Source organism: Manis javanica, chromosome 15 (genome assembly GCF_040802235.1).
Source record: "Manis javanica isolate MJ-LG chromosome 15, MJ_LKY, whole genome shotgun sequence".
In the NCBI taxonomy this organism is placed as follows: Eukaryota; Metazoa; Chordata; class Mammalia; order Pholidota; family Manidae; genus Manis; species Manis javanica.
The window spans coordinates 613,329-632,132 of NC_133170.1; the positions used below are offsets into that span (position 1 = coordinate 613,329).

Genomic DNA, 18,804 nt, shown 5'->3' on the forward strand with positions numbered 1-18,804 from the left:
CCTCTCCAGTGTCAGGCCCGCTCCCTGCCCCTCCCTCAAACCATGGTTCACTTTTGGTCAACAGGAAGCGTGCCCATTGCCCCAGCTGTCAGGCCGCCCCCAGGGCCAGAGGCTTGCTCCCCAGGCAGCCTCGCCTCCCTCCCTCCACTGCTTCAAGTCAGGCTGGCCACAGCATCTCCTAAAGCCTGCTGGCTTGCAAACTCCAGCGACTCCGACAACTCTAAGTGAAGCTCTGCTCACCTGGCATGAGGTGAGGGGATAACGCCCTGCCTGTGCGCTTGGCAGTGAAGATGCTCACAGCACACCTCTTACTCCCTGGCCCTTTGCAGGCTCGGTAAACCGTCTCAGCACCTCTTAGCCTGCAGCGCCCGGAGCCCAGGGTCCCGTGGTAGCCTGTGGGGGCCCTGGGGTCCGCTGTGCTTTAGCATGTGGGCCCTCAACCCAAAAGGAGACACAGACGCTGCTTCAACGCCCTCTCACATCCGTGCCGCTATCCTGCCTCCTTTTTGCAGGTATTTGCTAGTCCAGCTTTTCCCACCCCTTTATTCTCAACTTCCCTGTGTCATTTGGTTTTAGGTATTTCTCATAGACCGACAATCAACTTTTAGCCTGATACGTAAGTCTCTGTATTTTGATCAGTCACCTGTCGCTCCATTTCATCATTTCTGTTTTTCCTGCTTTCTGGTCGTTTCTCCTCCCTGTCTCCTTTTCTGGCTTTGGATGAATTGGCTGAGTTTTCTTTGTTCAATTTTTTTCTCAATAGCTTGAAAATTGTAGCTTATCTCTTAATTAATGCTTTCCCTTATTTACACATCAAACATTTCTTTCTAACAACGTTTGGCATCGACCAGGATCTATATGCCCTGAACAACCCGAGCCCCACAGACCTTCCTGCCCGCCAGTCCTGCCGCCTGGTCTGCGCGGTCCGGCCGTGGGTTCCGGGCTCCTGCTCGGCCGGGATCCTGCGGGGCTGATGGTTCTCCCGGCCTCCAGGTCGCTCCAGCCTCCAGTCTCAGGCTCCCCACCCACTGGAGGCCGGCGGTGGGCCCGCGCTGCACCCCCCCCCCCCACTGCGTTCTAGACGCCTCCAGCTGCTCTCCTCAAAGGCAGCCCCTTCCCGGGCCGCAGGCCGCCAAGGAGCGGGTCAGGGCGACAGGGCTCGGCGCTCTCTTGCCATCGCCCCAGCACAGCCGCCCTCCCGCCCTCCCTCCTGAAGAAGGTCCGGCACCATCTTCCTCTTTGGTGAGTTCATTTACAGTTTTCAGGCAAGGCTAGGGGGCTGTCTCTGGGTCTCGAAGTCGAGGGGGGCCCCTGAAGGCCAGCAGTGCCCCTTCTTGCTAGTGCACAGCCTGAAGAGCGCTCTGGCTCCTTAGCAGCATTAAGCTGCCTGCTCAGCGCCCCTGCCTGGGCATATGATCGCGGACACTCTCTGCAGACTCTGCCAGGGATCTGCCAGCTTTGCCCGCAGGAGAGCCACCCCACCCAAAGCCAAAAGGGCGCGATTCAGCTGTGAGGTTCCAGCTCCTGATGGAGCCCCATGGGACTGAGGGCAGGAGGCAGTGTGCGCTGGCAGGAGCTGGGGACCCCCTCTCCAGAGGACCCGTTTCCTTGCTTGCCCAGGGCCCCGGCCACGTGTGCCGGCACTGCCCCTCCCCATGGCAGCATGGTGAGGGGCCCTTCTTCTTGGCAGCTAAAGACCCAGTGAGGCTGGGCCGGCCCGTGTCTCAGGACACAAGGCTAGGCCACTGCGGTGACACTAATGAGGGCCACTAATGGTGGGAAGCGTGTCCCTGGCCTTGGACCTTGCGTGGCTAAAAGCTGATGTGTGACCATTAGGACAAGCATTGGAAAAGTAGGGCCTGGATCAAACCTGGCCTGCCACCTATTTTGTATGGTCCACAAGCAAAAAATGCTTTTTACACTTCTAAATGGTTGAGAAAAAGATCAAAAGAAGAAAAACATTTGCTGACACATGAAAATCATATGAAATTAGGACTTCCATGTCCATAAACGAGGTTTCACTGGAACATGGACACACTCACTCATTCATACGTGGCACATGGCTGCTTTCATTCACAGCAGGAGAGCTTAGCCGTGGCGACACAGACCAAATGACCACCAAGCCAAAACCACTTGTTACCAGGCCCTTTGCTGAGAAAGTTTGTGGTCTTCTCTCCTGAAGATCCGTCCTTCTAGCTCATCACAGACTTCAGGGACCTGCGTGGGTGGATAGAGAATGTGAAGAGAGCCCTGCAGTGAGGCTGAGTCGGTGGGAAGGCCCTAGCTGGAGACTTTGATTTAAGCCCGTAGGCCACACGGAGCCCTTAAAGTCTGTGCCAGGGTCGAAGCAATACACCCTAGAGCCTTCACTTCACGTGGTGCCCGTGGGGAGGAAGGGCTGAACGGGAGGAGAACTCCGGTGCAGGCAACCCGTGATGAGGAATAACAAGTGCCCAGGGGCAAGCAGACGCGACTGCTGGTGGTGCGCTGGGGGCAGGGGCAGGGGCAGAGGGGCTGTGGCCCAGGAGGCGGGGGGCTGCCTGTGGAACGTCGTCATGACACAGCAAGGCCCCGTGTCCACAGGACACAGAATGTGTCTGTTAACCTGGGCTCCCAACTGATCAGCCTGAACCAAGTGATCCTGCAGGTAGAGTGACTCCGCTTTCCACTAGCATCTTTAAAATACAACTTACACCAGATTATGGGCAGGAGTAAAGATATGGACACCTGAGGTAAGCAGTTTGAAAGCCAAGGGCATCACTGTACAAGCTCATGGGCAGGACTGGCCGGGGAGCACTCCTGCTTATCTCTTTCCCTAATCCCCCTAAAGCAATAACATTTCTGCCCAGACACCTCTGGGCTCCTTGCTACCCACTTCCATTAGATCGAAATTACCTGGTAGATCAGAGTTATTAAGAAGAGGAAATCATCATAATTTCCAAAGAAAAGAAGGCTACATAATTATTTCATAAAACAATATCAAAAGAAAAGCTATTATTTCAGCCTTGAGAAGTTCTATGAGCAAATCTATTTGCTCTAACAAAGGGGGAAACCATGAAGTTAATATTTTTTAAAAGGAAGAACATTGCAAAATGAAGATAACTACCATATTCTTTGAACTTGAACTTAATGCTGTTCGCACTGCTCAGAGCTCACACTGTTTGTAAATGTACTAGCAATTATAAGGCCCAAACTAAACTTTAAGACTTTGGCGAAGTGAACTATAGTGGGAAGAATGGTTGATTTTTATCTTTTACATATCCTTGTATAGTGGAGAAATTTTTCTAGGAGAATGATTTAATAGCAGCATAGATCTTTGCAATAAACAAAGATGGGAATTTTCTTTAATGACAATTCATTGTTGTAAAATAGTTGCACAACATAAATTTCAGGGTAAGTCCCTAAAAGTTTTGAATATGTTTAATTTTCTCTTATCACCCTCAAATTTCTTTCTCTACTCTTAGTTCATTAACTTCCAGAAGAACTTACACTCTCAAAATACTTTTAAAATAATGTTATGTGTAAGAGCATCTAAGATGGGAAGACTTCTGAGATTTTTAACCATAAAAAGCCAGTGATGACTGTAGCATGTACAGCGACCAGGATCAGATTAAAATGTTCAGAATACCTACATTACCCAGATGTGAAAGACTCCAAAAGACTTCCAAAAATCATTATTTCAGAAGCAATTCTTATACTTCATATGCCTGTACAGAAATACCACACTGAAAGAGGTAAAGTTGGAGAGAAACTTTAAAACAGGAAAAATAAGTGAATAAAAGGGAAAACGAGGGCTCCCTCTTGGTGTTCTTTCTGTTCTGGCCTCTCCTCCAGCACTGGATTATTCATACCCATTCTCCTTCCTCCTAAAAGGCTGTCAGTGAAGCTCCTGGTTTCTGACTCAAGTTGGCTATTGCTCCACTTAAGCTCACTTGAAACAACATTTTCTTTGGAGAAAAGCAGACAATTAAGGAAACAATAAGTGCCAATATAATACATGGGAATCTGAAAGCACTTAGAAGAGCATTTTACTTAGACTATTATTTTAGGACAACATAACACACACAAATAGGACAAATTAGTATTGCATCAGGGCTAAGGGTTCATACTTTGGGGTCAGAGACTCTTACTCTGGATCTTGCCATTTCCTAGTCTATTTAAATAAGTGAGTTTATCTCTAAGCCTCAAACTCATAATCCGTAACATAAGAATAATATTATGATGTATTGTATTATATTTACACATCACCTGTAAATATATAATATATATTAATGCTTGCCTTTTAATATTTTTAGAGGAATAGCTGAAGTAAAACAATAATGCTCAGCCTGGTGTTTTATACATAATAAGTATATAATAAATGTAAATTATTATTACCTTCACTTTTCTAACAATCTCATCCTCTAAAGTTGGTGAAGCAATTTGTTACTTTTGCATAACAGGGTTTTGTCTCTATTTTAATAACAGACACTACAATTCATTAAGTGTCTACTGCACACCAGGTGATGTACATGCTGCATCTCATTTAATCCTCAGAAGATCCCAGTGAATATGTATTTTCATTCTCACTCATAAGCTAGGACTCTGAACTAAAGAAGTTATGTAACTTTCCCAGAATTTCACAGTTTGTAACTGTCAAACCTTGTGTTAAATCCAGATATGTCTGATTTCAAGGTCCATGTTCTAGGGCAGAGATGGCAAGTAGATTTTAATTCAAATATCAAATCAAGAACACACAGAAAAATATGTCAAAGACCTCATGATAAAAGGAGTTCAGACACCCCGTGGGAGTGTTCTTACCGGCTGAAGACGAGGCTGAAGATGAGATCACGAGAGCATCAGATTCAATAATGGCTTGTGGAAGTTGAAACGTCTAAAATGTGTTTTGAAATCATGAGTTTATTTTAATTCTTTGACTTACACAAATTCATCTGACACTTTTGGAGGTTCTGAACACTGAATAAAGGGAAAGGATCCCACCCTTACCTGCATTTCCAGTGTCGACCAGGGGTTACAGGTAAGATATGCAAATCCCTGCCAAAAACACGCCAGGCAAGCGCAGAGGCCCTAAGGGGCGCTGCCCGCGGCGGGGGGCTGGGCCCCGGGAAGGCAGGCGGGGAGCGCTGGGGGGCGAGGCCGCAGGAAGGCCGGGGCGGACTCGGCGGCGTGCAGCGTGCTGTGGTGTAAAGACCCCCCTTCTGCTCCGAGGGAAGCAGGCGCCCAGTGCCGGGCTCTGAACCACCAAGTGGAAGGACCTGGCTTTTGGCTAAAGGGTCACCCGGACCAGCGTGTTGAGACCCCCTGAGGAGCGAGAACGCGTGAGGGCAGAGGCCGGCTGGGAGCCCATCTCAGCGATCCCGCGTGGGGTGGCGGTGTCTCGAGCCAGGGTGGTAGCGGGGAGGGCAAGGAAGGGCCGGGTTCCGGATTCGGCCTGGAGGTGGCCCGGCACGAGTCGCCGGTGCGCGGGGAGCCGGGCAGGCGAGACCGAGGGCTGACCGGGACGGCTCCGGGGCTTGGGTGCCGAGTAAGTGGAGGTGCGGGGGGCCCCCAGCTGAGGCGGAGAAGCCCGCGGGAGAAACAGCCCGGCAGCGGGGGGCCGGGGAAGACCAGGGGTTCGGTCCGGACACGTGAGTCTGTGAAGCTCATTGTGCAAGGTTAGGTGACAAGTCACATCTGCATTCCTGGCCTCTGGAATTCAGGGGACATGGCCGGGCTGGAGACACATAGTCAAGAAGGAAGGGCGTGCCATCTGTGCCACGTCCTGCTGATGGGCCAAGGAGACGGGGACTGAGGACTGACCCCCGGCTCAGGCAGCACGGAGGCCACCGACGGCCCAGCAGGAGTGGCTTCGCGGGCGCGCAGGCACACTCGGCCCGGAGGCAGGTCAGGGGGAAAGGCCGGGGGGGTGAGGTCCAGGCATCCCTTGGCCCAGTGTGCGGGAAGGGGGGGCATTGAGCGGAGCAGCGCCTGGAGGGGAAGGTGGGGCCCAGAGGGGGTGCAGAATTCACTGGGCAAACAGGGCAAAGGTGGAGCTGGGGCTTAGAGAGAGGAGACCCAGAGGTGAGAGGTGCCTTTATATTTAGGAGGAAGTCGAGTTCAGTAGGGCTCGGCGTAGCAGTCAGGGGAAGAGGGACACAAGACGTGACTGCAGAGGAACAAAGGGGTGCCGGCCGCCGGCCCTCCAGGTCCCGGGAACACCCTCGTGTGGGTTCCGTGGGCACAGCTGTTTCCTGTCTGTGTTGGGTGAGAGTTATTAATAACGAAGTCTACTACGACTGCTGAGGGCAGGGCTCTGCGCCCAGGGCACCTGCCGCGGTGGCACGTCCCCTGCCTGGGTGGACAGAGCCACCGGGCCCAGGGCCGCAGAGAGAGCTGGAAGACCCCGCACACCTGCATCTCCCGGGAGTGCATCCTTATGGGATAAGCTGCATGTCTTTCTGAAAAATCAACCTTTCCTTTTAGAAGAATTTTAGACTTACAGAACAGTTGTAAAAACAGAACAAGAACGAATATTCATATTTGACCTGATTGTTTATAGTTCATAATGTGTGACCAAAACTGAAAGTATCTGTGACGACTGCCCTTGTACTGTTCACCATGTAAGAACTTACTCACTATGTAAGAACTTGTTCGTTATGCTTCAGAAGATTGGAGACTGACAAGAATTAGGCTTGGGGTGGATTAATGATTGTACATTGAGCATTGAGTCCCCTATACAGAATTTTATTGTTGTTAACAACCATTTAATCAATAAATATGAGAGAGGCCCTCTCAAAAAAAAAAAAAAAAAACGGAACAAGAGTTTCCCCATACGTGCCACCCACTTTCCCCTTTTGCAAGAATGCAGCACCTTGTGTTAGTGCAGTACATCTGTCACAACTGATAAACCAACATTGATACATTATTATCATTATTTAGTTGATTAATTAATACTGACATATTTATGTAGTTATCTTTACCGATGTTCTTTAATTCTTCACACAGACTGAAATACTGTTTAGTGTCCTTTCGTTTCAGCTGGAAGGACTCCCTTCAGCCTTCCTTGTACAGCAGGACTATTAGTTCTCTCAGAGTTTATCTGGGAATTTCTTAATTTCTCCATCTTTGAAGGAAAGTTTTGCTGGATGTAGAAATCGTATTCATCTCAGACTTCTAGGCCCACCGTCACAAAATACCACAGTCTGGATAGCTTAAACAACAGAAGTAAGGTTTTCTCACAGTCCTGTAGACTGCAAGTCCAAGGTCAAAGTGTCAGGCAGGACTGTGTCCGGGGAGACCTCTCTCTGCGGCCTGCAGGGAGCACCTCCCGCTGTGTCCTCACAAGGCCCTCTCTGGGCAGGGGTCCCCTGAGAGAGATCCCTGGCTTCTCTGAGTGGGGCTCCCCCCTGGTCACCTTATTTATCCTCTCACTAAACTTAGACTTTTTTTTTCTTTATTAAGTGCTGATCTGTTTCTGTGAACTTTCCTTTAGATTCCAGAATCCCCCAAAAAAGCTTAATTTGCTGGTTTTTGCCAGCCTAGTCACTATTTTTGTGACAGTATGGACTTTCGACTTAGGCATCTCATCTGTATCTCTCTTTTGCCCATTTTAAATTTGGTTTGTTTACTTCTTGTAGAGTTTTAAGAGTTCTTTGTTTATTTTGGATACAAGTCCTTTAATATGTGATGTGCAAATATTTTCTCGAAGGCAGTGACTTGTCTTTTTATCCTTTTAACATTATCTTTTTGGCAAAGGATTATTTTAAAATTTTAATAGCATCCAACATCTATTTGCTCTTTCATGGATCATGCTTTTGTTGCTGGACCTAAATCTTCACCACCAAACTCCAAGTCATGTAGATTTTCTCGTATATTTTATCCTACAAGCTTTACAATTTTGCATTTAACATTTAGGTCTATGTTCTGCTTTGAGTTTCTTTTTATGAAAGGTGATGTCTGTTTTTTTGCATATGAAGACTATTCTTTGTCCATTGAATTGCCTTTGTACCTTTGTCAAAAATCAGTTGGCTCTATTTGTGCCACTCTATTTCTGGGTTCTCTCTGCTTCATTGAGCTATGTGTCTATTGTTTGTTAATACCATGCTGCTTGTTTACTACCACTTTATAGTAAGTCTTGAAAAAGGGTATTGTGAGTCCTCCAATTTTATCTTTCTTTTTTCCATTTTGTGTTGGATAGTCTATGTTCAGATCTGTTTCTTTGACTTTGATTATCTTTTTCAAACAAACCGTAACAGCACCTGCCAAGTGTGGGAACTTTAAAGTGTGTAATATTAGGTACATATGTTTGAGAAAGAGAATAAAGGAGTTCCAAAGGTCACTTGCTAGGCAATCATGAAAAAGAACAGGAAGATTGTTGAAAGACCTAAGGAAGGGGCGGGACATTTATGAGGCTTGCTACCTGTAAGTTGTTATGAGTCATGGAGTTATTGATCCCACCCTAGACCCCTACGTTCCATATATGATTATCAAAGATTTAGTTTAATGTTTGAATTTGTGAATCTACTCACTATCACCAATACCACTTGTAACACCAAGATTATGACAAAGCTCTAATTTTACTAGAATTAATATACAGAATCTTCCAAGTAAGCCTATCCTTTAAAAATACAATAATTAAAAGTGTTGGGATTTTAATCTAAAAATAATGACTGTGACAAAATTCATATAAGAGATAATCTGTCCCGTGACTGTGAACAGGGATGTGGGGGGGGACTTGGTGAAGGGGGGAGCCTAGTAAACACAATGTCCTTCATGTAATTGTAGATTAATGATACCAAAATAAATAAATAAATAAATAAATCTGAGACATTAAAAAAAAAAGAGAGAGAGATAATCTGTCCCATTCCATACTAGCTGTTTCAGTGAAGAGACTGTAAAATGAATTTGTTGCTAAGATGAACAAGTATTTCATCTATTTATTCCTGATGTCTCTGGAAAACTTGAGCAAATCTGAGAAAGGGCCAGTGTGACAGATTCTGAAGTATTGTAAAAGCTTCTTAAGCTTAAGGGGCAATTCAAGGCTGCCACTGAGTTAATGTTCCTGCTTCTAAATTAGTCAAAGTATTCAGAATGATGGATTTTCAAACAAATGAAAGAGCTCAGGGAATTTTATTTTTATCACCATTTAGAAAGAAACTTAATGCTCATTTCTTCCCTTGAGTAACATAAATTTTAGTGTCTTCTCTTTAGCACTTAGTGTTTCAGACTCTTCAGGAAATGTTAAATGTTAGAACTAAAACAATATGATATTAAAATAACCAGTGGGGATCCCACTTGAACTAACTTGGTCTCTACTGAAGTAAAACCATCTATCCAATATCTTCCTCTGGAGACAATATGGCAAAACAGCATTATATAGTCAATTATCTAACATCTCATTTCCTGGTTCCTCCAAAGCACAGGAGCTCTTCCTTGTAGGCTCTGTGATGAGATAACTTCCTCGGTTGCGTGCTACTAAATTTTCTTTGTGCCTTTTAATTTGGAAAGAACAGTATTAATGTTGGTGGTCTCTAAATTAGGACTGCATTTATTTTAAATGTGTTTGGGAGTGGAGTGAGTCATTCTTCAATTTCCTTAAAAGAGATCTGGTTGAGTCCTGCCTTTAATATGGATTAATACAAAACTCACTTTGAAAGTGGTGTATTGAGGCTTATGGATAGTAAGTGCCGGCTCACCTCGTCCCTTTGACACAGTGTGAGCGACACGGTTCTTGCATTTTTCTCCTAGCCGCTGAGTGGGAGGCATTTTAGCAGAGGTTCGTTTTACTTGTTTGTCTCAGTCACTCATGGATGACTTTAGGCTAAGAAAAAAAATCTGCTGCTTCTCACTCATGGCAACGAGGGTAGAAAGGGGTTTATATGTGAAGATACTGACTGGATATTACTGTGATATAGCCGAATTTCACTTGGTATCACAAATGATGTGACATTTTTATTAAGGCCCCAATTTTTACTTCCTACTTATGATGTAGGGTCTCTGGCCCCTTGCAAAGCACCCGCCAAGTACTCCTAAGAGGTCTTGCTTCTCTTAAACTCCTCCAGTATTTATTCAGTTGGGCTACAAAAAAAGCTCTCCTACTGTTCCATCCAGCACAGCAATCCTTTGCTGATGCCTGCAGCTGCTCCATCAGCCATGATGGGGACTTCACCCCGTCACATTCTGCTCCTCTACATTCCACGGCCCCTCCTGCGGCTTCTCCAGGCACAGCAGTTTTCCAGGGGCACCCTACTTAATTTTCAAGGCGCCCGAAGTACACTGCTGTCCATGGCGGGGGTGGGCAGACGCTCCCTCAGGTTCTAACTTACTCTGTGGATATAGTGCCTAAGATGCTGGGCCACAGTGGGTTAAGGATTGTAGTGGAACAGCCCTTTCTGTTTTCACTTAAAGCCATTTAGTTTTCTCTCTGTGGGACCCGGAACTGTGTACAGGGGGCCAAACCCAAGATAGATTAAGTCATGATCACTAAGCTGTACTCAGTACTCAGTACCCCTATTCCCCTTGCAGAAAATACGGCCACGTCTCAAGCTGAAAATCTTCTATGATCGGTTAGACCAAGGTCCAACCATATTCAGAATTATATTAAATTTCAATGCACTAAGCAATCCAATTAAAAAAGAATATTTGTCAGAATATATATTTTTTAAAGGAAGATCCAACCATACATATACTCTGTACAAGAGACAGTTTAAATATAAATATACAGATGACTTTAAAATAAGTGGGCCAAAAAAACCCCAGGAAAAGCTGTAAGAATAAGAAAGATGGAGTGTCCATAATATATTAAATAGCTTCACATAGAGTATTCCAGAGAAAAACAGGGGTACTTTCATAAAAGGGAAAACTCACAGGAAGATGTAACAATCATAATTGTATACTCATCCAATAACCAAGTTTCAAACTTATAAGCAAAATTGACAGAATTTAAAGACACAAACAATTCTGCAGATATATTTGGAAATATGAATACTTCTCTCTCACCAATTTATGGAAAAACTAGGCAAAATATCAGTAAAGAAATGGATGACCTGAATAATATGATCAACTATCTTGACCTAACTGTACTTGCAGAACAGTACACCCAACAACTGCAGAACAGATACCCTTTTCCAGCGCACAGGGTGCATTTCACCAAGACAGACAGATGTCCTTGGTCACAAAGTCTCAAAAAACCAAAATGATTAACATCATATAACTTATGTTCTTGGAACACAGTGTAATTAAATTGGAAATCAGTAATGATGAAGATATCTCAGCAAAGAAAATGACAAATATTTGGAAATTAACACACACAGTGGTCAAGGGGAAATGACAAATGAAATAAGAAAATACTTAGAACTGAGTAAAAATGAAAAAGTATATTGAAATTTGTGGGATGCAGCTAAAGTAGTGCTTACAGTGGCTCATAGGTTTAAATGTTTGTAAAAGAAAAGAGGCCTGAAATTAATGACCTAAGGTTCCATCTTAGAAAGTTATTTTTTTTTAAAAAAGAGCAAATTAAGCCAAAATAGACAGAAGGGAAAGATAATGATAACAGCAGAAATCAACAAATAGAAAACAAGAAAGAAAATTCAGAGGCAAATGCTGGTTCTTTGAAAAGATTATCAATAAACCCCTAGCTAGACTGATTAAAATAAAGAGAGAACACAAATTATTAATTCAGGCATGAGAGATGGGTCCTCACTACAGACTTAACATATGTCAAAAAAAACCCAGAATATTTTAAACAACACAATACCAACAACTTCAACAACTTAGATAAAATGGACAGATTCCTTGAGAAGTTCAACTCACCAAATACAACATAAGACAAAAAGAAATTGTATCTGTTATTTAAAATTGAATCTGTTACCTTAAAAGAAAGTGCCAGGCTCATATGGATTCACTGATGAATTTTATTAAATATTTAAGGAAGAAATAAAACTAATATTATACTAACTAAATACTAATATCATTCTAACTAATATTATACTAACCTATCGTACTAGAGAATAAGGGAACACTTCATAACTCATTTCATCAGGCCAGCATTACCAAAATACAAAATCTGACAGACAGCATTAAATAGAGGGAGCTTCATTTATAAAGGATCTGCAATTAAATATTTCTATAAACAAATATTCATCCCTAAATGTCTGTGGACTTACATTTATATGCCTATATACAGTTTTCTACCTGGGTTGTATTATCACAGACACAGCTGTACAAAAGTATATTCTGGAATGGAACTTAGAGCTGTTTAATTACAGTAACACTGATGTTTTTCATATCTATTAAATATTTTAAAAAGCTTTATTTCTATTTCAATAATCTTTGTTTTGTTCTTATACAGCCTCAAATCCTTAAATTATGTGAAATATAAACAACAAAAACATAATTGAAATATTCTAGTAGCTGGAAAGAACAATAATATTAAATTGTAAAATATCCTCATAGGAATACTGTGGTAGTTCAACCCATGTCAATCAAATGGAATACCAAAAGTTTTATGACATGATAATAACAGAAGAATAAATACTAAAAACTGTGAACACTTGAATTGTAACCATGTGCTATGTGTACTATAGGAAGAAATATTGAAAGAAAACGTGCTTAAATGGAAAAACGTTATTGTACCAAGGAAATGGTGAGTGTTGATTCCCCCCCCCTCTGCGTTCCAGAGTAGCTTTGCTGTTGTCGGACATTCATCATAATTATTGGGAGGAAGGTAATTAAGAATACAATTCATTGTACCTTTGTTGAAAACTGCAGATGTATTCTAAAAAGGCAGGTTTCTTGGATGTTAGAACTTACTCAAAGTGAATACTACCTAAAAGTGTTCATTGTTAGAGAAAGCATCAAGACTAAATTACTTTGAAACCAAATTCACTCAAGAAAAGATTTAATTTGGAAAATGACCAATTATTGTTTGTCTATATACTAATAGATCTTCCAGAGAATGACTTCATCTCACAGATTTTTGTTATATTATTTTAAAAATATATCTATAATAGAAAGCATAAAGCAGTGGAACTCCCATAAAGAATTCAGAAGGCATGCAGACTGGTATCTATTGACTGTTAATATTACTCTGCTGGTTTGAGATGTGTGCAAACACACTTGTTAAAAATAGTATATAAGAATTCCTCACAGATTCTGATAGATAGTAAAATTTTTAAATAATATGAAGCTAGCAGAAGTATTGCTGTCAGCTGAAAATTAGTGTATAAAGAATTTTTACAGACCAAATATCATTTTAAGAAAGAATATAGTAGCTTTTTGAATACTCCGTCTTCTGTTGGCCCTATTATAGGGTAGCTCTAGGGTAATGGGACTTAAGAATAAGTGGCTGGCTTATTAAACTGATGCAAATTTTACCATGTATTTTAATAAAGGGACTTCTTAAGGGTGATTATACATTTGTCTAATAAATTCCACTGTGTCTTTTGTATTATCAGTGTTTGAGAGAGTATTTTCTTTTTATTTCTAAAAGAACTTTATGAAAATAGCCAAAATTTTTAAAGGGTAAAAAATCTCACTTATCACTAAAATTTTTTTTAATTGAACAAAGTACCACTATTAAGAACTTCTTTGAGTAGGACTGCCATTTTTTCATTTCTGCATACTAGCTCTACCTTTAATTAGCTGTATGACCATGGACAAGTTATTTTATCAATCTAAACATAAGTTTCTTAATTTTTAATGAATGCCAAGTGAAGAAAGACAGGAAAACATTTATATGCTCTTGGGGCCAGAGCCAGTAGGAGAAGCATTTCTAAGTATGACACAAAATCTAGAAACTCTAAATGAAAGGCTTAGAAGGTTTTATTTCCTAAAAACCAAACCCAAAATTTCAGTAAAACAAACAAAACTACTTCGTTAACCATGACAAATAACCTAGGGAAACTATTTTTGACACATATCATCATGTATTACTATTCTCTGTATGTATAGTTTAAGAGAATTTACAAAATAGCAAGAAAAAGACAAATATTCCAACAGGAAAAATGAGCAAAGTCATAGGCAATTTCCAAAAGAAGAAACGTTAGTCTCCAACTTTCTTAAAAAATTGAATAATCTAACCAATGCAAGGTTTTTTAAGTGTGATTTCCTTTGGTACCTGTCAGACTGTTTATGGCAAACAACATGGAATATTGAATGTGGTAGAATGAAAAAATCATGTGACTGATTCATTTTAGGGAGAGCTGTCTTTATTTGTAAAAAGATCTTGGTAACTTTCTTGGGATTGGCAAACTGAATCCAGCAACATACAAAAAGGATTAACACCATGACCAAGTAGGATTTATCCCAGAAATACAAGGTGGTTAGTATCTGAAAGTTGATTAATATGATATACTGTATTACAAGAATAAAGGACAAAATGGCATGATTCTCTCAACAGATGGAGAAAGGGCATTTGACAAAATCTAACACCCCTTCATGATGAAAACATTCAATAAACTAAGAACAGAAAGGACTTTCTCAACCTGATAAAGGACTTCTACGAAAACCCATATTTAATGACATCATTAAATTTAACATCATATTTAATGACAAAAGACTGAACACTTTTAGGAATCCACTAAAAAACTATAAATGTGTTCAGCAAGATTGGAGGATATAAGATCAATATACAAAAACCAACTGTATTTCTATACAATTGCAATGAACAATCTGAAAATGAAAGTAAGCAAACAATTCCATTTGTAATCACAGGAAGAAGAATAAAATAGGAATAAATTTAACAAAAAAGTATAAAACGTAAACACTGGAAACTACAAGACATTATTGAAAGAAAATAAAGAAGATCTAAATAAAGGGAAAGCCATCCCATGTTATGAATTGTAAGACTTAATACTGTTAACATAACAATTATAGGTTAAACCTGATTGCTATCAAAATCCCAGCTACCTTTTTTGCAGAAATTCACAAGCTGGTCCTAAAATTCATAAGAAAGTTCAAGGGACAGAATAGCTAAAACAACCTTGAAAAAGAGGAACAAAGTTGAAGGACCCACACTTCCCAATTTTGAAACTTAATACAAAGCTATAGTAATCAGGCATAAGATCAACTGGCGTAAGAACAGACATACAGATCAATAGAACAGAATTGAGAGTCCAGAAATAAACCTCCACATTTCTGGTCAACTTAGTTTCAGTGATGATGTTATAATAACTTAATGGGGAAAGGAAGTCTTTACAGCAAATGATCTATACACATGATGTATCCACATCTACAGACAAATGCATATCCACATGCAAGAGACTGAAGCTGTACATACACAAAATTTCTGCATACACACATATACAAAAATTAATGGGTGAAAGACCTAAATGTGTGAGCTAAAACTATTCACCTTTTGGAGGAAAACATAGGCATAAATATTGGTGATCTTGAATTAAGCAACAGTTTCTTAGATACGACACTGACAAACAAGCAACAAAAGAAAAAAATTGGGCATCATCAAAATTAAAAACATTTGTGTTCCAGAGGACTCCATCAAGAAAGTGAATACGATCCATAGGGAGAGTATTTGCAAAGCGCCTGATATCTGATAAGGAACCTGTACCTAGAATATATAAAGAATTTACAACTCAATAATGAAAAGAAAAATAGCCCAATTAAAAATGGGCAAATGATCTGAATAGACACTTCTTCGAAGAAGATATCTAGGTGATCAGTTAGCACATCAAAAGAACATCAACATCAGCTATTAGGGAAAGGCAAATTAAAATAACAATGAGATACAAATTCGCACCCAATAAAATGGCTAAAATCAAAAACACAGAAAATTACAAGTGTGTTGAGTGTGTGGAGAAATTGGAACCCTCCTATGCTGCTGATGGGAATGTGAAATGGTGTAGCTGCTTTGGAAAAGAGTTTGGCAGATCCTCAAATGTTAAACATAGTTGCAATATGACCCAGCAATTCCACTCCTAAATACATACCCAAGAGAAATAAAAACATATGTCCACAGAAAAGCCATATGTGAATATTTGTAACAGCGCTATTTATAATATTCAAAAAGGGGATACAACCAAAATGCTCATCAATTGATGAATAAATAAAATGTGGCATAGCCATACATCCAAATGTTATTCAACAACAAAAATAAGTGAAAAAATAATAAAAGAAATGAAGTACTGCTACACAATACAACATGAATGGACCTGGAAAACATTATGTTAAGTGAAAGAATTCAGTCACAAAAGCCCACATATCATAGGATTCCATTTACATGAAATGTTCAGAAAAGGAAATCCATACGAACAGAAAGTAGATTGGTGGTTGCGTAGGGTTGGAAGAGTATGGGTTGGGGAGGAGGGATGAGGTGTGACTGCTAGAGGGTACGGGATTTGGGGGAAGGGGGTGGTGAAAATAATGTTCTAAAATTGCCAGCATGGTTGCCTAACTCTGAATATATCAAAAACCCTTGTCTTGTACACTATATATTGGGTTAATTGTACAGTGTGTGATGTATATCTCAATACAGCTGTTATTTTTAAAAAATAAAAAAAGAACAAACAGCAGAGAAAGAAATTAGTTGAAGTCAGAAATTAAACTCCGAAGAGACTAGGAATAAACTTTCAGAAACTCATGGGACTTTCAGAATCATGGGGAGGACTCTAGATTTACTCCAGGATATAAAATATGAGTTCTAAGGAAATTTTTCTAGCTCTTATGGGACAGACAATTTAGACAGGATTTCGGGATCACATTGCTGATGAATAGTGTATGAGGGAACTGGCATGCTCATGCCCTGTGGGAAGCGTGTCAAAGTTTTAAACATACATACCCTTTACTGAAATAAGCCCACTCCAAAAAGATGTTCACTAGAATATGTTTTCTAATATTGAAAATTGGAAATGCTCTATGGGCATCTACAAACAATGCTTCTCAACCCTAGCCAACTCATTCTTCTTCTCATAAGAAATACTTTGTAACACTCCTTTTACAGTCCTGAAATGAAAGTCACAGATACATAAAACAAAATATACCCAACTGTAACATAAAAGAGAATGAAAAGGAATGTAATTTGTAACAAAACAGTATGTGTTTGAACATGTAAATACCCTAGACACAAAACATACTCTAGAGGGCAGTACCGCCCAGTTAAGAACTCTGTCTATAGCAGACTGGTTAAGTAATTACCATATATATATATCCAAATAAAAGAATGATGTATATCTAGATTACTAGCATATTATTGAATCAAACAGAAGGTTGTAAAAAAGCAATTATGTGTTTCTATTTATGTAAAAACATTTTTTTTTAACTCTAGAAAGATGCACACTCTGACAGGAATTGTCTCTAATGATGAGATTTGTAAGGATTTTTGCTTTTTTCCTTATGTATTTGTATATTTGAATTTTCTCGTCTATGTAAAAATTAAAAAGTTTATGCTAACACTCCTGGGAGAATCATGGTACAGATCCCTAGGTCTGGAGTGAGGTCACATTACCTGAAGTGGAGATACATGTATCTTTGGTAAAATAGTACCCGGGCTTCCAAGGCAGCTGCCAAAGACAGCGGAGGGGCAGGACTGCTACTCATAGAGTAGAAGCCATCTCCTGGGTGGCCAGCCAGCGGTCATGGCCAAGTGGTACTGCTAGGCAGGAAGTTGGTGGTCATGCACTGCGAGGGCAGCTTCATTTCTGGCAATTTCTACAGAAACAAGCTCTGGTACTGGCCTTCTTCCACAAACACCTGAACACCAGCTTGTCCTGAGGGCCCTACTAGCTCTGCTCTCCACCACTGCTGGTCACCTTATACTTCTGAGCCCTAGCTCTTGCATCTTTTCATGGACATTAGGAGGCTTTTTGCTGCTGAAGATCAAGCAAGGCCAGGCCACCCTGGACTTCCTCAAGCTATTTGATGGGATCCGACCCTGCAACCCCCAACTCATGAGAAGAAAAAGCAGATGATGGTTTTCACTGCCCTTAAAGTTGTGTGTCTGAAGCCCACTCAGAAGTTTGCCTGTGTGGGGTGCCTGGCTTGCAAGGTTTCCTGGAGGTACAGGTGGTCATAGCCATCCTGGAGGAGAAGATGAAGGAGACCAAGTTCCATTTCACTAAGAAGCTCCAGCTCGTGAGGGTGCAGAGACAGGCCAAGAGGAGTGTGGAGAGGACGGGACAGCTGACAAAGGCAAGGATGGCCACTCTCACCACTCTTGTTTGGCATAGTCCCAGAAATCCTAGGCACAGAAATTAGACAAGAAAAAGAAATAAAAGGCATCCACATTGATAAAGAAGTAAAATTGTCACTATTTGAGATAACATGATACTACATATAGAAGAACCTAAATGAACTCAATAAAGTTGCAGGATACAAAATCAATATATAGAAATCTGCTACATGTCTACACACTAAAAATGAACTAGCAGGAAGAGAAATTTTTTAAAATCCTGTTTATAATTACTTAAAAAAGAATAAAGTAATTAGAAATAAATTTAACCAAGGATGTATAACACCTGTACTCTGAAAACTGTAAGACATTGATAAATAAATTGAATATGACACAAATAAATAAAAAGGTATTCCATGCCCATGGATTGGAAGAATTAATATTGTTAACATGGCCATACTTCCCAAAGCAATCTATAGATTCAGTATAATCCCTGTCAAAACACTAATAGCATTTTTCACAGAAGGAGAACAAATAATCTAGAATTTGAATGGAACTGCAATAGATTCCAGATAGCCAAAGCAATCTTAGGAAAGAAGAACAAAGCTGCTCTCTTATTTCAAACTACAGTTAACCCTTGAACAACATGGGTTTGAACAGCATAGGTACAATATAAGTGGATTTTTTTCAATAAACATACTATG

At 40.9% G+C, this 18,804-nt stretch overlaps 1 pseudogene; it reads left to right on the top strand.

Annotated features, from left to right (window-relative positions):
* The first annotated feature begins 10,134 nt into the window (after positions 1 to 10,134).
* LOC108409150 (large ribosomal subunit protein uL13 pseudogene) lies at positions 10,135 to 18,186 on the top strand (annotated as a pseudogene).
* The last annotated feature ends 618 nt before the right edge of the window (positions 18,187 to 18,804 follow it).